General features: G+C 36.7%; 1 protein-coding gene and 1 pseudogene across 3 annotated transcripts in view; both read right to left on the bottom strand.

Annotated features, from left to right (window-relative positions):
- The window catches only part of CTNNA3 (catenin alpha 3), a 1,789,299-nt gene that overhangs the window by 1,712,585 nt on the left and 53,808 nt on the right, over positions 1-22,906 (bottom strand). Inside the window, exon 1 of one of the 3 annotated variants that reach the window (XM_007167817.2) lies at positions 2,933-3,011. The exons of the other annotated variants lie outside the window; for them this stretch is intronic. The gene's annotated coding sequence lies outside the window, so the exon portion shown is untranslated. Of the gene's footprint in view, positions 1-2,932; positions 3,012-22,906 lie in introns of those variants that run through there. 3 annotated transcript variants of the gene reach the window in all.
- Positions 6,230-8,690, bottom strand: LOC103014411 (arginine-fifty homeobox-like; annotated as a pseudogene).

Here is a 22,906-nt window from a genome sequence, read left to right as displayed (position 1 = left end):
TTTGCTAGTGAAAATGAAAACTGGTACAGCCACTTTACAAAACAGCTTGGAAATTTCTTATAAAGTTAAACATGCACCCACCCTATGACCTAGCAATTCCACTCCTTAGATATTTACCCAAGAGAAATGAAAGTATAGGTCCACCTAGAGACCTATATGCAAATGTTTATGGGGGCCTTATTCACAAGAGTCAGAAACTGAAAACAACTCAAATTTCCATCAACAAGTAAATAAACAATTTATGATACCATCATACTGTCACATGTTATGCAAGAAAAAAATGAACAATAGATACAGGCATTAACATGAATATCTCACAAAAGCATTATGCTAACTGAGAGAGTCAGACAAAATTACACATTGCATGATGTCACTTATATGACATTCTTGAAAGGGCAAAAATATAGGGACAGGAAACAGATCAGTAGTTGTCAGTGACTGAGGGTTAAGGGAGAAGATAACTGCAGACAGCACAAGGAAACTTTGGATTGACTCAAATAGAAATGTTCTGTTTGTTTATGGTGGTGATTATATGATTGTGTATAACTGTCAGAACTCATCAAACTGAAAACTTATAAAGAGTGAATTTAATGCATATAAATTTTTCCTTAATAAATCTGACTTTTAAAAACTCTTTTCTGTTTATCTCTTACCCCAGTGACACAAAAAATATTTCTCGATTACTTCATTTACTATATAATTACAGATTTCTACTGATATCCATTGGCTCTATAAGCTCTTTAAGTGTGTCTCTCACTAGGATCTCTGAACTAATGCTTTCGAAAGCTAATTTGTTTTTCTTAAGCGTCCTTGACCACTCTGGTACATCACTCAGTTTATTTGGTGCCTAAATCCTACTTAGCTTCTTAAGAATATTTGCTTCCCAGGTTTCAGATCTGTGTGTCCAGGTTATCCACAATCCCATCCCATGCAGCTGATGTGTTATCTATCCGATTGATAATTTTTTCTGGCAAGAACTCTAAGTCAACCTGCATATGTGTTTACAAAACTACAAAAATAAAAGCTTTGATTATTTTCTTTGTTTTTGTAGTGCTTTTTTTAAAAGATAATCATTTCTTATTGATTTTATTGTTAACAACAGAATATTAAAAAAACGGGGCCAAATGATTGTCCCTGACTCATCATGTTAATTTAATATCTGAAAATATCACTGAAGATCCTTAGGAAAACTTTAACTGCTACACTTTTGTCCCTTTTCAATACTGTTGGGTGAAAGCAGTGAGTTTCTAAGTTTGTTCACTTATACAAGCCAGGTTTAGCAAGGTGTGCGACACCGAGTCCAACGTCTTCAACACAGTAGTTGGTTTTTGAGTATTTGAAGATCAAAGTACATTAAGAAGTCCTGACTCTGAATTCCTTCCTCCTACCCAACAACTTTTTTCCAGGTTAGATTAATCCAGTTAATTGTGACCGAACAGAAGTTGAAATTCAAGTTAAATTTATAACTAAATTGAGTGAAAGGAAGGAAAGTAGCTAATAACAACCTATTCAGAAAAATTTTAAAATACCAGGACTAGATTCATAGATTCATACAAAATTGCCAGATATATTTTAAACATGGGCTTGATCATGTCTGTTCTAATATGTAGATATATGACCTTATTTAAATAACTTCTTGTTTCCAAAAAACTACGCCTCTTTAATCATTCTTCTGAATTAAGTAACAGACCAAATTTTATTCTGCTCCTAGAAAACTTAAAGCCACACTTACGCTTATATAAATCAGTATGTGGGTTAAAAGGGCAGCAGTTCTCCACTTTTTTTTCCACCAAAACACAAGTGACATTTAAAGTATATTTAATATTCACTGTCCAACATACTTCTCCCACTCTGGACTGCCACCCTTGGTAAGGGAGATAGCTAGTTTGCATGAAATTCCCCCATTAGATTTCTGTATATAACCCTATATTTTCTCCCCCATCAATCCATCATACACCAGCGTCATAAAACCATAGTCAAGAACTGCTGCATCTCAGCCTTATTCCTGGCTGTTTTATATCTCATACTTATTTTTCTTTCTACTTTCATTCCACTTTTATCCTTTCTTGAATTTCACATAGCCTTGTGAGTCACCTTAAATCCTTTCTAGAACAAGGTAAGGAATAAATAATCATTCCACGTATCTGCAAAAGCAATCTCTTCTCATTTACCCTAGATAAAGCCTTAAAACTTTAACTACTTGCAGCCTCTTAACTATCCTCTACCATATTAAACACACAAGTATCAAAATCACAAGTTCCTACTTTTTGATTTTATTAATTCTCTTTTTAAAAATATTAAGGCTGCATACAGAAAATACAGGAAAAAGTATCCATGCACAATTTAAGCTTAGAGGCCCATAATAGAAATTAAATTGTTTGCACAAAGAACCTGCTTGCTGCATAACTTTTGTATCTAAAGAATGTAAAGCTTACAGTGTCTTGTATACAGTTACTCAAATAGTAATAGCTCAGCTACAGAGAAGGAATTTTTAAGTGCTTTGATATAAAATTACTATAGCTTGGGCATTGGCACACAAGAATTTGTTTCAGCGCTATTTTTAAAGCCACTAATAAATACTTCAAATACCAGAACTGAGCCTCTGCTCAACTGAGTGCCTCAATTGACGTGAAAGAAAAAGTATGTAAGAGGATCACATTTTTATTTAAAACTGAAATGCCTGCTAATCTACTTGGAAAAGTATATATAAAATTGGAACTTTCATAAAGTAGTTTAGAGTTTAGTGTTGTTAAAAGGAAAATTAGTTATAAAAGTAATAAATGCACAACATAGTAGTTTCTATTTATCCCATTTTATAGAAATAATGTCCTTTAATTTCCCCCAAAGTTATCTAGCCAAGTAACACATAATCTATAATTAGGATTTGCCTTATAGCAAAGTTTGATTTTAAAAAGTTTAACACTTCACTCACCTACTGCAGGACAGAGTATTGCCCATATACAGATACTAAACCAACTGTCTAAGCAAGTTCTTGTGTTTAGAAATTCAGTGCCACTATTATGGCTCACAATTTGGCTTATGATGCATTTGTAAGCAAACAGCCTGACAAGCACCCTAGTGTATTTCAGGATGACTGACAGGACACAGTGGCTCAAACAGGAAAGGGGGATGGGTGCTCTTAAAGCAACACACCAGTGAAAGGCAACATTAAACAGTAGAATCAGATTGAAATTATATTTTTCAAGTTTGCAATGAAATAATAACATATTGTCCAATTCAAGCTTTTAAACATAACTTTCATGTCATTATGTGCCCCAAACACTGTAAATTCCAAACAGACTTTAAGAATTTAAAATATAGAAAGAAAAAATTTAAAACAAACATGCTATATGATACTTCCCTGTACTTATCAAACTTCTAAATTACTTAAGACTATTGCAACTATTTTTAACAGAAATTAGGTCAGGGTACCCAGAGGAAAGCAGCTCTTATCTCACCTCTAGATATTTGCCAATCACTCTTACAACAGTAATTTAACTAATAACAGTAATTTAAATAGCTTGGATTATTCAAATCTCTTATTGAAGATGGGGGCAGGAGATCTATATATTTTGCCCCCGCTGTGTTTCTTCCCTGTGACCTACTTCCATTGTTAAAAAATAGATCTTAGGTTAGGAAATTTCAATTATGGGTATTTCCATATTAGTTTCACTTGGAAAAATATTTATTTAAGTGATACATTGGCTTCATTCTTCACATTTATAATTTTTCCTACATTATCTTACAATACTCTGCACTGTTCAATCCTTTTATACAACAATTAGCCCTATTTTTAAAACAAAAAAAAGCCATTCATTTTTTTCATAATATTCATAATATTTATTTATACTGCTTTTTATTTCTGTAAGGTTGGTAGTTACATCTCATTTCTGATTCTAGTAATTCGATTCTTCTTCCTCTTCTCCCTCCTCCCCCTCCTCCCTTTCCCCCTCCTCTCCCCCCTCCCCCTTCCCCTTCTCCTCCCCTTCTTCTTCATCTTCTTCTTCCTCTTCTTCTTCTCCCTCTTTTTCTTCTTCTTCTTCTCAATCTAGCATGCTTGGATTTCATTGGTTTGCTCTATTGCTTTTCTATTCTCTATTTCATTTATTTCCACTTTAGCCTTTACTTCCTTACTTCTCCTTGCTTTGGATTTATTTTGCTCTTCTTTTTCTAGTTTCTTAAGGTGAAAAGTTATTGATTTGAAAGCAAAACTATGGAGACAAGGATCAGTGGTTGCCAGAGATTAGGGGAGAGGGAGGGATGAATAGGTGGAGCACAGAGGATTTTTAGGGCAGTGAAACTCTCCTATATGATGCTATAATGGTGGATACATGACAATTACATATTTGTCGAAATTCGTATAATGTACAACACTGAGAGCAAACTCTAATGTAAACTATGGACTTTAGGGGATAAAGATGTATCAGTGTAGGTTCATCTGTTGTAACAAATGGACCACTCTGGTGTGGGTTGTTGATAGTGGGGGAGGCTGTGTGTATGTGGGAGCAGGGGCTATATGGGAAATCTCTGTATCTTCTGCTCATTTTGCTGTGAAATGAAAACTGCTGTAAAAAATAAGACTATTTAAAAAATAAAAAGTAATTTTTTTAAAAATCAATAAGCAAAAAACCTCACAACCTAAGGGCCAATGTCTCTACCCTAGGTCTGCAGTCTTGCCCTGCAAGATCCCTCTGTGATGACCCAGAATGTGATGGGTAATAGGACATTCAAACCTGCTACTGCCACTATCTCTAATACTTTCCCCCAGTGAATGCTGATCCAGTTATTGTTATTATATAATGTATGCTACCAGATTATTCACATAATTTCTCCCATGCTTGATTAATTGCTTAGAAATGTTCTTTTTACTTTCTAAATTGAGGGAGAGGTTGGAGTTTCTTTAATTAAATTGCCTTATGATCAAAGAATGCTGTTTGTATGTTACTGAGTTTGTTAAGATTTGCTTCATGGTCTAATATGTAGTCATTACGCACTTGAAAAGAATGTGTATTCTCTACCAGTTGAATGCAGAAATCTATATACTTTCATTAAATCAAGCCTATTAACTGTACAGTTAAAATCTCTACCCATACGAAATTTTTATTCATTTGACCTCTGGATAAAATCATCTATTATGATTATGTATTTGTTATGTTTCCCCAAGAGTTTTGTTAATTTTTACTTCATATATTTTGGGAATATGTTAAATGTATACAAATTCAGAATTATTGTATCTTTCAGGTTAATTGTTCCCTTTATCCTTGTCTAATATACTTTTACTTCCAACAAAATGTTTTGCCTTAAAGTTTAATTGGATAGATATTAATATAACTATGCCAGCTTCCCTCCTATTTAAAAAAAGGTTGATTTGAGATCTTATTCTTTAAATATAGGCTTTTGCAGCTATAGATTTCTTTGTAAGCACTGATTTAGCTTCATCCCATAAGTTTTGGTATATTGTGTTTTTGTTTTCACTCATCTTTGCATATTTCCTAATTTTCCTTCTGATTTCTTCTTTATCTATTGGTTATTTAGGAGTGTGCTTTTTAATATCCATATATTTATGAATTTCCTGAATTTTCTAATACTATTGATTTCTATTTTCATTCCATTGTGTTTGGAGAACATGCTTTATATGACTTTAACCCTGTTAAATTGATTATTTTATGGCTTCAAATGTCTTTTATTCAAAACATTTCCAATGTCCATTATTAAGTTTTAAACTTTTCGGTACAGAGGTCTTCATTTTCTTAGTTAATTCCTAGATACTTTATATTTTTCATTGAGAGGTACTTATTTTATCATGTGTTTCTTTATTACTGGTTTTGAGAAGTGCCATTAATTTTGTTCATTAATCATATAGCTGGAAAATTAGCTTAACTGTCAAGTTTGTTGGAAACGTAAGTTTATAAACCTGCTGCCATTAAAAGTGGATGACCCCTAAAGGCTACTGACCTTTTAAAAAGTCAAAGATAATTTGGGAAGAGGGAATTTTGGAGTCTCATTGGCCATCAAAGGGACTAGGAAGGCCTCTCCAGGGAGAGTTGTGGGGCTGATTGTGTAGTACTGAGCTATACTTGCGGGAAACTCCTAGTTTTTACAACATTTCCATGGAAATCAAAGCAACACTGAGCCAGATATTTGGGTTAAAAGTAGACAAAGGAAAGAGCATGTACAAGATGCAAGAAGATCCTTTTTCTATACTGTCTGATATTTATTAGTACTTTGATCAGAGACATCCAAAGTGTACCATACTGGAGGAGTTCTGGAATTCCAGGCTGTCTCTTAGACTGCAGGCTGCAAAGCTCCAGTTTGTCATACTGAAGCAGGTTTGCCCAGGACATAAACCTGGATCAGCAAAGATGCTAAGAGAGGAACTCTATTCTAACTGTGCCTTGTCGGTGAGAGATACTAATACAGAGAGTGGAAAGAAGAGCTGGCTATCTCATCCTCATCAGGAAATCTGTACAGTTCCATGATTTGTGCTATGTCATAAGCATCAGAGTACAAAGCAGGAACTGAGGCCACTAGCCTCTCCAATTGAGGATCTTGCATTTGGACATCACTTGTAGCAACCTCAGTGACGAAAGAGTCCCCTGCCCAATGGAAAGGGTCTAAGGGCTGAGGTGAGTGGGAGCTATAGGAATCTGAAACTGCAGGGAGAAAAGAATGAGGACTGGTTGATGCTGTGGGCACATTCTTGGCTGGAAGGACCGATTGCTGCTCTTGTTGCTGTTGCTGCTTCCTCTTTTTGAACCGCCGATTCCTGAACCAAATCTTGACTGTTGACTCTGGCAGGCTGAGTTTTTTGGGGTTTTTTTATAAACCACCTTATTGAGATAATATATCACACAATTCTCCCATTTAAAGTAAACAATTCAATGGTTTTTAGTATATTCACAGACTTGTGCAACCAACACCAGAACCAATTTTAGAACACTTTCATCAAGACAAGAGATAATCCCACCCCCCATAAGCAGTCATTCCTCATTCCTGTCACCCCAGTCCCTGGTCACCACTGCTCTGCTTTCTGTCTCCATGGATTTACCTCTTTGGGTCATTTCATAGAAATGGAATCATTCAATATGTGGCCTGTCGTGTCTGGCTTCTTTCAGTGAGACCATGCTTTCAAGGTTCAGCCATGCTGTAGTGTGTGTCAGTATTTCATTCCTTTTTTTTTTTTTTTAGTATTAGTTGTTTGTTTGTTTGTATTACAGGTTCTTATCAGTCATCAATTTTATACACATCAGTGTATACATGTCAATCCCAATTGCCCAATTCAGCATACCACCATCCCCACACCACCGCGGTTTTCCCCCCTTGGTGTCCATACGTTTGTTCTCTACATCTGGTTCTCAACTTCTGCCCTGCAAACCGGTTCATCTGTACCATTTTTCTAGGTTCCACATACATGCGTTAATATACGATATTTGTTTTTCTCTTTCTGACTTACTTCACTCTGTATGATAGTCTCTAGATCCCTCCACGTCTCAACAAATGACTCAATTTCGTTCCTTTTTATGGCTGAGTAATATTCCATTGTATATATGTACCACAACTTCTTTATCCATTCGTCTGTTGATGGGCATTTAGGTTGCTTCCATGACCTGGCTATTGTAAATAGTGCTGCAATGAACATTGGGGTGCATGTGTCTTTTTGAATTACGGTTTTCTCTGGGTAGATGCCCAGTAGTGGGATTGCTGGGTCGTATGGTAGTTCTATTTTTAGTTTTTTAAGGAACCTCCATACTGTTCTCCATAGTGGCTGTATCAATTTACATTCCCACCAACAGTACAGGAGAGTTCCCTTTTCTCCACACCCTCTCCAGCATTTGTTGTTTGTAGATTTTCTGATGATGCCCATTCTAACTGGCGTGAGGTGATACCTCATTGTAGTTTTGATTTGCATTTCTCTAATAATTAGTGATGTTGAGCATCTTTTCATGTGCTTCGTGGCCATCTGCATGTCTTCTTTGGAGAAATGTCTATTTAGGTCTTCTGCCCATTTTTGGATTGGGTTGTTTGTTTCTTTAATATTGAGCTGGATGAGTTGTTTATATATTTTGGAGATTAATCCTTTGTCCGTTGATTCGTTTGCAAATATTTTCTCCCATTCTGAGGGTTGTCTTTTCGTCTTGTTTATGGTTTCCTTTGCTGTGCAAAAGCTTTGAAGTTTCATTAGGTCCCATTTGTTTATTTTTGTTTTGATTTCCACTACTCTAGGAGGTGGATCAAAAAAGATCTTGCTGTGATTTATGTCAAAGAGTGTTCTTCCTATGTTTTCCTCTAAGAGTTTTATAGTGTCCGGTCTTACATTTAGGTCTCGAATCCATTTTGAGTTTATTTTTGTGTATGGTGTTAGGGAGTATTCTAATTTCATTCCTTTACATGTAGCTTGGTAGGCTGAGTTTTAAAGCAAGTTCTCTCTGGAGGTTTTTATCTGGAAACATGTTACAGCTAAACAGAGCCTTCAACTCTTCATGCTGTGTGTGTGTGTATGAGGTGCGTTCGTGAGGCTTCTTCCATTTTGTGGGACCAGCTGGTATCTGTGAATCAACCTCGAAGTTCATGCTGGAATCATCCATGTAGACAAAAGGGTCTGGTTGGGGATTCTCTTGGACTATTTTGTTCATCAGGGGTGCTGACATCTGGAAAGGAAGGCCTGTCATGAATTCCCTTGGAGTGCCCATTTTCAAGCCCTCTTGATGTGTCTCTCTGGAAATGCAGTTCCTTTTCAGCCATTCATTTTTAAACGCAATTCCACATTTAGCCAGCAGAGGGTATCATCTGATTCTGAAAGGCCACAGTATTGAGTCCAACGACATTTCTTTCTATACTTGAACTAGGAACTGGGGCAAACCATCTCAACTTTCCCTATTAAATGTGTTTAGAAATATCCCATTTTATTTGCCCATATAAATTTGACTTATAGAGCCCATATTAGTGTTTAATATTTCTCATCTGTGACAAAGTCTACCATTATTTCTTCCTCTATCAACTCAATCACATGCATCAGAATTGGGTTCAATCATCACAATGACTTTGAACAACCCTAGATCTTCTGGGACAAAAAAAGCAAACAACAAAAACTCTACATAAAGATTCTAAGCCCCATTAGAAAATCCAAAAACAAATTCCAAAAAATAAAAATGAAACTGCCCTATTAAACAAAATAATTTCTCTTCAAAGTTTACATATGACATTTGTAAACTGCTTAATATTTTCTAATTGCCCTGTTTAATATTTGCTGTCGATTATATATTAGGAGCTATAAGGTAATATTAGAAGATATGTTTCCTGTTATCACTGCACTATTTCTCATGAGCATGAAATGTTATGACTAACAAAGTCCTCATACAAGCTGCAAATTCTTTATTTTACAACTTAACACCCACTTCAGTTTGGAAAAGCATGAACACTGATTTGCCTGATTTACTCTAAAAATAAAGATCTTACTATCTAATTAGCTAATATCATTAACTACCACAAATTTATCTTGACCAAAGATAAAAATTTTCCAGACTTCTCTAAAGCTATTATCACAAACATCAAGTCTACTGTTAACTATGGCAACAATAAAACAGATCTAAAGGCTCAGAGTGATCTCTCTTCTCATGTTCCCAGGCTGGCCACTAATGATATATCCTTTATACAAATGTATTAAATTTTCCAGAGAGAAAAGAAATAATCATTCTCTTCCTCAGTTGTGATTCAAAATAGGAAATTATAGCTTCTTTAAAAGAGAATTCTATTCCTTATAATGAAAGCAAGTTTGGGGTTCTTCACTCTATAAAATTATTTTTAATACCTGAATATGGCAGTTTCTTTCCTCATATAGTAACTAATAGTAGCCATGTAAAAATTATGTTTTACATTTGGAAATAAAGTATAACATCTCAACTGTTATTGATTCTTTCATAAAATTTTGTAACTTCAATTTTCTAAACTGATGTATTCTCTATAATATAAAAGCGATACTTAAAATTATTTCTCAAATTAACTTGTAAGATAAGCATCCAGGAGGAAACTGAAAAGTCTGTTTTGCCAGTAATTTGCTTATCCTTCTTACCTATCATCGACACATTTTAGAATATACAGATAACTAATTTTTTTTTCTGTTTTCAGTTAACCACTTAATTCCACTTTACTTTCCAACTCTGAGTTTGGTTCCCTGACACAGGAACTCCTGAACTGCGTCTCATTTAATGATTTTTGGTTTTTCCAGGTGCCTTAAGAACCTATATCTAAAGGCCTTATTAGACTCCATTCTATTTGTGGTTTAAAAAAACAATGGGGAGCTAGAAATTCAGAATCCTGGAGCTCAGGAGAAAAATCAAGATATGGTAACTATGCATCCGTGTTACGCCTTAAACCATGAGACTAGAAGAGCTCTCCCAAGGCTGAGTAGAGGGAGATAAGGTGCCAAAGATAGTACTTTGCAAAACAAGTACCCACTAGGTGTAGGAAAAGAAGGGAAGTCGTGAAAAGAATAGGGAGAAAGGCAAGACAAACTTAGTTCAGATTCAAGCCCTACTTTACTCTGCTTGGCCTTGTCCACATTGACTCCCATTTACCCTGGTTTCTTCATGTGAAGTGAGACCTATAAATCTGATATGAAGGGTAATTACTTATAAAATTACTCATAGGCTCTAATGGAGTGCTAATTATAGTATTAAATAATTCATTAGTCAATTATTGTTATTTTGTGGAAAGATAAGTTCCTCTTTGTGGAATTCTACTTTTCCAAATCCAGATGTCATTGAATTTTAGAAGACTGCTGTGAGAGCTAATAGACTGCCCATCTGATTTAAAAGTTGGTGAAGGGTCATTAAGTTCACACATTTTTATTTAGCAAATTAAATCCATTTCACCAAGGGAAGTTCTACCCCATCCATGATAATAATTTATAATTAGGTAACAAGGAATCATGGTCTTAAAATGGAAGAGCTTAAAAGCTGCTTCCAAAGTCATAACAAATGCTTAATAAACACAAGACATACTAATACATATAAATAAATTGTGTATGTTACTTAGAGGATTGAGTATGGGATGGTTTAAAGACAGAATACAAAACTAAAAGCAAAACAATGACAATAAGAAAAAGAAAGAAAGGAAGGAAGGAAGGAAGAAAAGGAAGGAAGGAAGGAAGGGAGGGAACCTCTGGTGTCTTGTTCCCACATAAGACTTATGGAGTTGTGCCAATCTGCTTCATTCCAGAGCAGAGAGCCAGTCAGTCACTGAGACTATATTAGAAAGAGAAGGAAATCTTTCTCCCACTCTCTGTTTCCAAAGATAATAACAGAAAACTAGAGCATGACGGATTTCACTACCAAGTAGCCAGGTTTATTTTACTCTTGTCCCCACTGACCCTCTAAAAGTCAACTCTACTAATTTTGCATTATGGAACACAGGAAAAATATGTACAAACACAAAGAAAATCCATTTTCCAAAGCTTACAATATCCCTAAGTTGTCCAAAAAATAACTGCTACCATCCCTAAACTTAAACTGTAACATCAGACCTTCAACTGTAGTGAAAAGAATGGTGCTTATCACATAGTAAAGAAAAATAATTAAACTCAGTTGTTAACATAGTGAATCACATTTTTTTTACTCTAAATAATGACCTTGACCAGTAGTCTGAGTAACCCACACACATGACCTGACTCATCCCAGCTTTTTTCCTCCTAGGTCTTGAATACAAAGAATTAGACTGACACAATCAATCATGCTCCTCTGTGAAGTTCAATTCATGCAACTGGTCTGTGAAAAGCCTGTTTTTTTGTTGTTGTTTTTATCATACTCTGTATCCCTCAGCCTCAGTTCCATTTCCTTCCCTCCTTCCTACAGGCATCCAACCTGTAGTATTTCATGGGTACCTTTCCAATCAACTTTCCATAACTTTTTTTACATATGATATATATACCTTTACAATGGTATATACTTTTACAATGGTATATATCTTTACAATGGTATATGGCCTTATCTGTGTGTGTATTTTTAAATTTACACAAACAGTATTGTACTTCCCATCTCTTCCTACTTCTCAATCTTTCTCTCTCTCTCTCTCACTTTCTCCTCTCAACATTACATTTTCACAGTCTATTGATGTCGAACTATAAACATAGGTTAGCTCACTCAATACACAGACCCAGCTCCCCCTTGCCTTTCACTGCTATGGAAGCAATACATTAGATTTTCCAGCCTTCTTTGCAATTCAGAATGGCATATGACAGAATTCTGGCCAATGAGATATCAGCAGATGTTTGCTGAGAGGGTTTCTGGCAAAGCTTTTGCTTTCCCTATAAAAAGGATGTCAGACAATGTTGTCATAGCCCTTCACCCTTCCTTCTATTATCTGTGGCATGATGCCTGGACATAAAGCAGTCTTACTGCAAACCTGAGGAGGAAAGATGACAGAGCAGAAGTATAGAAAGAGCTTAGGTCTTTGATGTTGCCAGTTCTGAACTTCTCACCTACAGATTTCTTATTATTTGAGAAAAATCAGTTCTCACTTAATGTGACTGATTTAGTTTGTTCTTTTATTTTGCATTTGTAGCATTTTATCAGATGCATTTATAATGTATTTTATCTGCCCATATCCCTATTCAAGTATGTTTAAATAGTATTCAACCCTTTACTATAGGAAACAATGCTATAATAAACATTCTCATACATGTATTTTTGTGTACCTATCCAAGAGTCCCTCTAATATATATATATTCTGCTGTGGGCTGAATTGTGTCCTACTCAAAAATCATGTTTGTAGTACCAACCCCCTGTATCTCAGAATATGGCTTTATTGGAAACAAGGTCTTTAAGGATGTGATTAAGTTAAAATGAGGCCATTATGGTGGGCCTTAATTCACTATAAATGGTATCCTTATAAGAAGAGGAGGTAAGGACACCGACACATACAGAGGGATGACCATGTGAGGATATAGCAAAAAAACAGCTATTTGCAAGCCAAGGAAAGAAGCCTCAGGAAAAAAACAAACCTACTGACACCTTGATCTTAGACTTCTAGCCTGCAAACTATGAGAAAATAAATGTCTGTTGTTTAAGCCACCCAGCATGTGGTATTTTGTTATGGCAGCACTAGAAACTAATACAATTCAGAAGTAGAATTTCTGGGTCAGAATGTATGCGAGTATTCAATTTCAGCAAATACTACCAAATTGGTCTCCAAAATATTACCAGTAGACCACATGGACTCACATGTCCCCATCGCCTCACCAGCACAAGATACTGCGTGACATTTCAACTTCTGCCACCATGGGAGGTACAAAGTTGATCTCATTGTTGTTTTAATTTTCATTTCTGATTACCAATGTAATTGGTGATCTGTTTTAGGTTAACTAGCTTAAAACACTCCTTTCTGTGGACTGCTTACCTATATTTTTTACCAATTTTTCTCCTAGGTTGCCTGTTTTTTCTTAATAATTTCCAAACATTCTCTGTATATTTTATATATAATCCTTTGTCAGTTATATTCCTCGAAAATATCCTCTCCCTGTTTACTATGTCTCTCTTTGTATTCTTTTTTTTTTTTCTTTTGGCCATGCTGCGCAGCATGCAGGATCTTAGTTTCCCGGCCAGGGATCGAACCTGTGTCCCCTGCAGTGGAAGTCCGCAGTCTTAACCACTGGACCACCAGGGAAGTCCTTCTCTTTGTATTCTTAAACATTCCACCATCTGTATGTAAAAGTTCTATTTTCTTCACATCCTTATAGATACTAGGTTATTGCCAGACATTAATTTTTGCCAATCTAATAGGTATGATAAACTATCTCATCATTGATTTAATCTGTATTTACCTGATAACTAGTGAAATAAGCTAAATGTCTTTTCACTTATGTATTGGTCATTCCAATTTTCTCATCTATCTTCACTTATCATGGACCCATTTCCCTGTTAAGATTGTTCTTTTCCTCATTAATTTTTTAGGAGTTCTTAGATCATTTTCATTGAATGAGTTTATGAGCCAGCTATTTCCACAATAATGCTACATAAGAAACCACCCTAAAACTCAGTGGGATAAAACAACATTTATTCTCCCTTGTACATTTTCAGGTTGGCTAATGCAGGATGGGCCTGGCTGGGCTTCCTCCAAGCTGTAGTTTTGGAATCCAGATCTATTCCACATGTTTCTCATCCTCCTTGGACAAGCCGGCTACCAGAACCATGTTTTCCCCATGGCAACAACAAAAATACAAGGACAATTGGAAACACAGTGCCTCTTAAGATATAAGCTTCAAACTAGTACTCTGCCTCTTCTGCCCACATTTCAATGGGCAAAGCAAGTCACACAACCAAGTCTAACACTAATGGTGCAGGGAAATATACTCTGCCTCTAGTGGGAAGAACTGCAACATCATATGGCAAAGGGCCTGGATACAGGGAAGGAAAAGAATGGGGAAAAATAATGTAATTCATTTTATATGAATGATTTATAAATATATCCTCTCAGTTGGTAGCTTTTATTTATCTTCTTTTTTTTTTTTTTTTTTTTTTTTTTTTTTTTTTTTTTTTAAAGTTTTACTTGATTTTATTTATTTATTTATTTATTTATTTATTTTTGGCTGTGTTGGGTCTTCGGTTCGTGCGAGGGCTTTCTCCAGTTGCGGCAAGCGGGGGCCACTCTTCATCGCGGTGCGGGGACCGCTCTTCATCGCGGTGCGCGGGCCTTTCTCTATCGCGGCCCCTCCCGTCGCGGGGCACAGGCTCCAGACGCGCAGGCTCAGCAATTGTGGCTCACGGGCCCAGCTGCTCCGCGGCATGTGGGATCTTCCCAGACCAGGGCTCGAACCCGTGTCCCCTGCATTAGCAGGCAGATTCTCAACCACTGCGCCACCAGGGAAGCCCTATTTATCTTCTTTTATGTTATTTTTTTCCACAAAGAAGGGTTTTATATTAATATAATTAAATATTTCAGTTTTTCACTTCATTGCTTATGTTTTGGGGGTCTTAGTTAAGAAATTATTTCCCACCCTAAGACCATAATAAACATGCTCCTATATTTCTCCCTAGAAGAATGCAATCAAGAGGATCAACAATCAATATATTTTAACTTAGCATGTGCATAAATGCAAGATTATATGATATAAACTAAGGCAGCAAAGTTAAACAAGTAATCAAATTTTTTAAAATTACCAAGGATGACTAATTATTACTGGTAAAATTTTGAGCTTGGGCTTTTAAAAATATTAATGGATACAGACTGAAAAAGATGAAAAACATGCAAGAATCGTAAAGAATCACAAAACTTGATATCCTTTCGTTAACATATATTTATTGATCTAAGCTATATTTTTAAAACGGCTGAGCACAAGACCACAGGAAAATATATATAGTCTTCTCAGGTCATGACATCTTGGAAAAAGAAAAAAGAAACTTTTACAGAACTTAGCTATTATAAAACAATATATGTTATGATGTCATATTTGTAAAATATATGTATATATGTGCTAATAGTAGGAACTACTTCAATAGTTTGGGGTAAAAAGGAGGTCCCATCTATTAATTTTTCAAGTTAAAACCACTTCCCAATTGCCAGACTGGCAGGGAGTCCAGTATCTCTCTCATTCCTCAAATTGTTCAAGAACTCTGGGGGCCTCTTGATCCACATACCTCAGAGAGAGAAAACCAGAGAATTTTATTGGAATACAAGTGGGCCCTGTTGAAGGCTGCTGCTGTTCTGCTCCTGGCACACAGTTTACTCATGAAAACTCATCCCCTGCCGTTCCATGTGACCCTTCCACCTGCTGTGCTCTTGCCTTTGCTGCTGCAAATACAGTGGTCACAGTGATTCTTCGAGAGAGAAGCAGCCTGCTCCCTTAGAGGTATAGCATGGCAGCCACGCCTAGAGCTTTTAAGTTCACCAAGCACCAAGCGGCTGGGTCAGCAGGGCCTTCTGCCTCCAGTTACACAAGTGCCCAAACAGCCTCTCCCACTGGGCAATGCAGGCTACAACAAGGAGTCCTAGCCTAAAGTCTTTGATGTTTTTTCTTACTAGGTCCTTTTTTAATCGGGACCAGTTCAATGCACGAAAAACTTTCTAATAATAAATGCAAGGAAGGAGTCCAGGTCTTCACTCTTTTCCTCTCTGAAGGTTCCCAGACTCTACAAACTTCTTCCAGTCCTCCCAGTGTTGACCAGCCCTGAAGGTGAAGAAAGACTGTGAAGGGCAACCTTTACAAAACCAGAAAAAGACCCTGCTACATCAGTACCTGAGACACAAAAGGATAAAGACCTCATTAATGGTTTCAAACGCTGGGGGGCGCGGGGGGGCGTGGATTTCTCTTACCTTACAGTTGCCAGATAAAATACAGAATGACCAGTTAACTTTGCATTTCAGATAAACAATGAATAATTTTCTGGCATATGTCCTATGTCAGAAACATACTTATACTAAAAAAATTATTAATTTGTTTACCTAAAATTCAAACCTGTGTGTCTTGTATATTTATTTGCTAAATCTGGCCACTCTACCTTATCTTACTTCATGAATGGAACAAACTGGGAGGAGGGGGACCTAGAACTCGTCGTGCCTAAATTTAAAGCAGCCACAGAGCCAGACCCTCACGTCCATGTATCTTGACATCCTATCAGAGACTTAAGGCTGAGAGAGGCAACCAAAAAGTCAGCTCTCACCCTGTTACTGCACAGCAGCTGCTTTTTAGATAGCCAGCGATATTTCCTGGCCACCTCCCAGCAATATATTTCTAACTACACTCAGTTGGAAGATTTTAGTTCCCAGAAATGCAACACAGGATAAAAGAGGACAAGGGAAGAATGACATATTGTGCCCTGGGATATTAGAGCCCCAACAGTAGGAGCAGAAACACAGAAAAACACTGGCAGAGGCTATTCTAGAGATTAGGTTTTATGCGTCTCTTTTAGAAAAGTGAATCTGAATTGCTTCAAATTATCTAAGATTAAATTCACCTCCAAGTAGCGGACCAAACAATAGGAATAGGAGAATAGTTGCCCCAAATGAATATATAGTTCCTGTAGCCCAGAAATTCAGCAAGATACTTGCCCTCCACTTTAAGAGTTGAGAGGGAAATTCTGTAGTTCCAAAACTGATAGTGACAGAGCTCAAAAGGGATACAGATATGTATATATCTCACTTATGACAAACACCAGGACTGAATAAATCTCGTCTTTCAAAATAAGTAAATAGAAAAACTCCAAAATTAAAAGACTGTATAACAATAAAAGAGGAAGACAAGGGAAATTATCCTGAAGACAAAAGAAAATTTAGAATACATCTACTCTGTGCTCTCAGTGAAATACCCAAACTTAAAAATTCTAGGTAACAAATGATGGAAATGTTAAGTAAAATGAAAGGAAAGTTGACTGAAGTGAAAGGTCAAGATAAAAAGAGACGTGGCAAAAATTTTTAAGTAAAAGAATTCAGGGCTTCCCTGGTGGCGCAGTGGTTGAGAATCTGCCTGCTAATGCAGGAGACACGGGTTCGAGCCCTGGTCTGGGAAGATCCCACATGCCACGGAGCAGCTGGGCCCGTGAGCCACAGCTGCTGAGCCTGAGCGTCTGGAGCCTGTGCCCCGCAACGGGAGGGGCCGCAATAGTGAAAGGCCCGCGCACCGCGATGAAGAGCGGTCCCTGCACCGCGATGAAGAGTGGCCCCCACTTGCCGCAACTAGAGAAAGCCCTCGCATGAACCGAAGACCCAGCACAGCCAAAAATAAATAAATAAATAAATAAAATAAAATAAATTAAAAAAAAAAAAAAAGAATTCAGCAAACCCAAAGAGACAATAAAGTAATTAAAACCTGTCCTGAGGAATCACTCCTCTCCTTTATCATCTGCCTATCAGCAACTTCATCATTCAGAGAGCAAAAGAAACTAAGAATGGAAGGGCTACCCTGGGCTTAATTCTTACCAACAAAGAGGAATGTGTTAGTGAAGTCAAAGTGACAGGAACCTTGGGAAAAATTGAACGTATCACCTTAGAGTTCATTACGGCCAAGGAAGAAAACCAAAAGCAAAGTAAGACAAGTAGCTTAGATTGCTTAGCAGTTCAGAGAAAATATAAGAATTTCCCAGAGGCAGAGATTCTAAAATGAAAGACACATGAAAAAATAAAACCCACTACTGCAATCACAAAGGAGGGGGAAAAAAATTGGAGAGAACATATGCAAATATAACTCAATGTGCTATACAAGGTGCTCTCTAAAGACTGAGATTTTTAAAGGACATACAAAAGAAGACGGAAAAGGGTAAATGTAAGGATGAATACATAAGTGTGGTATTAGCCTATTAGAAGAGTGGGCTAAAACTACAGTGAGCAAAGACTTGTAAAAAACACACAAAACAACACAAAAACTTTTAGGTTGCATGTGAGGGTGGAAAGACAAAAAAGGTACAACCTCCCTCCTCCTATGTTAACAAGGTACAGAGAAGAAGCAAAATGACAATATTCTGAGTTTGCTTTCGTATTATCTACTAAGGAACATGGTCTTTAAAATGGAAAAATTGTGCCAACAATCTTGAGAAGAAATTGATAAACCACAGGAGAAAAGATAGTGGGAGAATGTTTAACTGTTTAGATAAATGTCCTTTTCCAGGTGTATTTTAGTACAGCAGTGCTTCTCATTCTCAGCACTATTGACATTTTAGGCTGGATAATTTGTTATGGGGGGCTGTCTTGATTTGTAGGATGTTTAGCAGCATTCTTAACCTCTATCCACTAGATGCCAGTATCACCAGCCTCCTCGTTGTAACAATCACAAATGTCCCTAGAGATTGTCAAATGTCTTCTGGGAAGCAAAAGTACTCTAGGTTGAGAACCACTATATTGCAGAGCACTAAAAATCTGCATATATTATCACAGAATTATTGTTAGCATCTTTGAGTAATCATGGCATTGGGAACTGACAAATGTTATCCCATATATCAAAAAGGTAGGTTCTGAAAATTTGATGTTCATCCACAGCAAATTTTAATATAGTATCAAAATATTATTAATTGGAAAAGAGAGCAATGATCCTGTGAATTCTGGTATAGTTTTATTAACAGCCACTCATACTAAACTAATATAATTTTTTCTCTTCCTTTTTTTTCAATTTCATAACTAAAGAGGGTAAATTGGTTCTACTAAAACATCTTTTAAATCTTCTTTGACAAGCTAAAGAAATGTTAGCTGTCTCATATACTGTTGGCTGAAGTATATATTGGTAAAAATCTTTTGGGGAGGCATTCTGGCAACATCCATAAAATTTTATATGCACAAATTCTTAGACTAAACAAATACATTTAGGAATCTGAACATGTGTACAAAGATGGATGTCAAGGACAGCAGTATTTTTTGTGATAATAAAAAGCTAGAAACAACCTAAATGTGCATCAAAGAGGGACTAGTTAAATAAATTGTCATATATTCTTTCATTGGTGTGATTTGAACTGTAACCAGAGAGAAAGTCTTAGGAAGTATACAGAATCCAATTAGATTTCATTTGCCTAAAAGTAGGGGAGATATTAAAAATATTTAACAACTAGCATGGCTTAGGTCCCAACCAATCAGAGTCTAGCCTTGAGCTGGGTCTTGGAAAGCCCCATCTATGCAAGGTGTTCACCCTTTAGTTGCTGGGTCTAGGGGAGGTCTAGAGGGTCCCAGGCAGAGACCAAGTGGAGGAAGGCCACTAGTGAGGGGGAGAGGGAGTACAAAAGCATTTCATATTTTAACAATTTGTATGGCCTTACTGGGGAATATCAGTCCTCACCAAGAGATAGAAACAACATTAAAATAATCCAGAATAGCACAGAACAATAAATTGGTTAAATTCAACCAAGTGGCAGCTATGATGAAGAGTAAATTCATACATACTGATGTGGAACAATTCTTGTTTTAATTTTCACCAGAAACTGGTAGCAGTTTCCTTGTGAAAAGGGGACCAGAGGGCTTCCCTGGTGGTGCAGTGGTTGAGAATCTGCCTGTCAATGAAGAGGACACGGGTTTGATCCCTGGTCCGGGAAGATTCCACATGCAGCGGAGCAACTAAGTCCGTGCGCCACAGCTACTGGGCCTGCGCTCTAGAACCCATGAACCACAACTAGTGAGCCCGCATGTCACAACTACTGAAGCCCGCGCGCCTAGAGCCCACGCACTGCAACAAGAGAAGCCACCACAATGAGAGGCCTGCGCACCACAACAATGAGTAGCCCCCGCTCGCCGCAACTAGAGAAAGCCCACATGCAGCAACAAAGACCCAACACAGCTAAAAATAAGTAAAAAAATAAATAAACTTAATTAAAAAAAAAAAAAAAGAGGACCAGAGAACTGAGGACCTGAGGTCAAGGCAGAAGGAAGATGTATTTTCAATGTACACCCTTTGTGATGAATGCTATGTTTGCTAACACCCCATCCAGCCCTCGCCCAGCTTTCCTTCTCTACTAGAGAGCTTGGAAAGCTAAGAAACCTGCTCATCTCAGACTCCCTTGAGGTAGTGGGACCCAGATTTCACCAACCAATGACAGCTTGGGTGAGATTTTTAAAGGTCACAGGCATCAGATCCTTCTGGGAAAGCTGTGGTAGGACTCTACTGCCCAGTGCAAAAGCCAGGAAAAATGGAAGCTAGTACACCTGTAGGACCATTCCTCAGGTACACTTGGACATTTTTCCTAGCTGCATTGTCTTTGGCTGTTGCTCTGGCTCTCCAGGAGAATCTATGAGCTATCAAATATCATTTATGAAACTCTTTCTGCTGGAGCTAGCCAGAGCAGACTCTTTGTTGCAATCAAGAACCCTAGCTAATGGGAAGCAGCCACATAGCACAGGGAGATCAGCCCAGGGAGATCACCTAGAGGGGTGGGATAGGGAGGGTGGGAGGGAGACGCAAGAGGGAGGGGATATGGGGATATATGTATACATATAGCTGATTCACTTTGTTATAAAGCAGAAACTAACACACCATTGTAAAGTAATTATACTCCAATAAAGATGTTAAAAATAAAAAAAGAACCCTAGGTAAGGCACCCTTTGCTAAAATAAAAAATAAAAATAAATGTACATATATAAGTTTTTCAGTTTAAAAAATTAAGTTTTTTAAAAATAAAATTTATGTGGGCTGGATGGTGGTACAGTTCAGGGGGGACACACCTAACTGAAGAAGCAAATCCAAATGAGCGAGCCCAAAGATCTGGGTCCCCAAATCCCCTTTGAATATCAGCTGTGTCTCAACAACCAGAGGCCATCTTAGAAATGCAAATGTGGACTCAAATCAATGGCTCCCCTTCTTACAAATAATAGCCAATTTTAAAAATATGATGGAAGGAAAGATACCAAAATATGATGGTACCAAAGAGACTTGTGTAAAATGTATAAAATACTTGTGTAAAGACAACTTTAAAACTCTACTGAAGGATGTAGAAAAAGAATTGAGTAAAAAGATAATGTATAGGTAGATTAAACATTAAAAAGGCATTATTTCTCCCTAAATTAAAATACTCACAGGCTATTATAATAATTTTATAAAATGTTATACTAAAATTCATCTGGAAATAAACATTATGTAATTACATGTAGGAAAATCCTGAAGGGGCAGAAAAGAATAAGGAGAAAGATTAATCCTTCCAGATATTAAAACATGTTATGAAATAAAGTTATTTTAAAAGTAGGGAATGCATCAGCAAGGTAGCATGATACAAGATTAGTATACTGAAATCTGTTGCATTTCTTTACACTAAAAATGAAAAATAAAATCCCATTTAAAATCACATCAGAAAAATAAAATACCTAGGAATAAACTTAAAGGAGATGAAAGACCTATAAGCTGAAAACTATAAAACATTGACAAAGGAAATTGAAGACGATTCAAAGAAATGGAAAGATATTCCAAGCTCTTGGATTGGAAGAATTAATATTATTAAAATGGTCATACAACCCAAAGCAACCTACACATTTAATGCAATCCCTATCAAATTGCACATGACATTTTTCACAGTTAGAACAAATAATCCTACAATATATATGGAACTACAAAAGATCCAGAATTGCCAAAGCAATCCTGAGGAAAAAGAACAAAGCTGGAGGCATAACCAGATTTTAGACTATACTACAAAGCTACAGTAATCAAAACAGTGTGGTACTGGCACAAAACATATAGACATATAGATCAATAGAGAGCCTACAAATAAACCCATGCACCTATGGTCAATTAATCTACAACAAAGGAGGCAAGAATATACAATGGAAAAAAGACAGTCTCTTCAACAAGTGTTGGGTGTGGGGAAAGCTGGACAGCTACATGTAAATTAATGAAATTAGAAAACTCCCTCACACCATATACAAAAACAAACTCAAAACGGTTTAAAGACCTAAATATAAGAAATGACACCATAAAACCCCTAAAAGAGAACATAGGCAAAACATTCTTAGACATAAATTATAGCAATATTTTCTTAGATCAGTCTCCCAAGGCAAAAGAAATAAAAGCAAAAATAAACACATGGGGCCTAATCAAACTTCAAAGCGTTTGCACAGCAAAGGAAACCATCAACAAAACGAAAAGACAACCTACAAAATGGGAGGAAATACTTGCAAACAATGTGACCAACAAGGAGTTAATATCCAAAATATACAAAGAGCTCATACAACTCAATATCAAAAAAATAAACAACCCAATCAAAAAATGGGCAGAAGATCTAAGTAGACATTTTTCCAAAGAAGAGAGAGATGGCCAACAGGCACATGAAAATATGATCAACATTGTTACTTATTAGAGAAATGCAAATCAAAAGCACAATGAGGTATCACCTCACAACACTCAGAATGGCCATCATTTAAAAATCTACAAATAAATGCTGGAGAGGGTGTGGAGAAAAGAGAACTCTCCTACACTGTTGGTGGGAATGTAAATCGGTGCAGCCACTATGAAAAACAG

The sequence above is a fragment of the Balaenoptera acutorostrata genome, chromosome 16 (assembly GCF_949987535.1).
Source record: "Balaenoptera acutorostrata chromosome 16, mBalAcu1.1, whole genome shotgun sequence".
NCBI classification, from domain to species: Eukaryota; Metazoa; Chordata; class Mammalia; order Artiodactyla; family Balaenopteridae; genus Balaenoptera; species Balaenoptera acutorostrata.
This window is presented reverse-complemented; position numbering and strand designations above follow the sequence as displayed.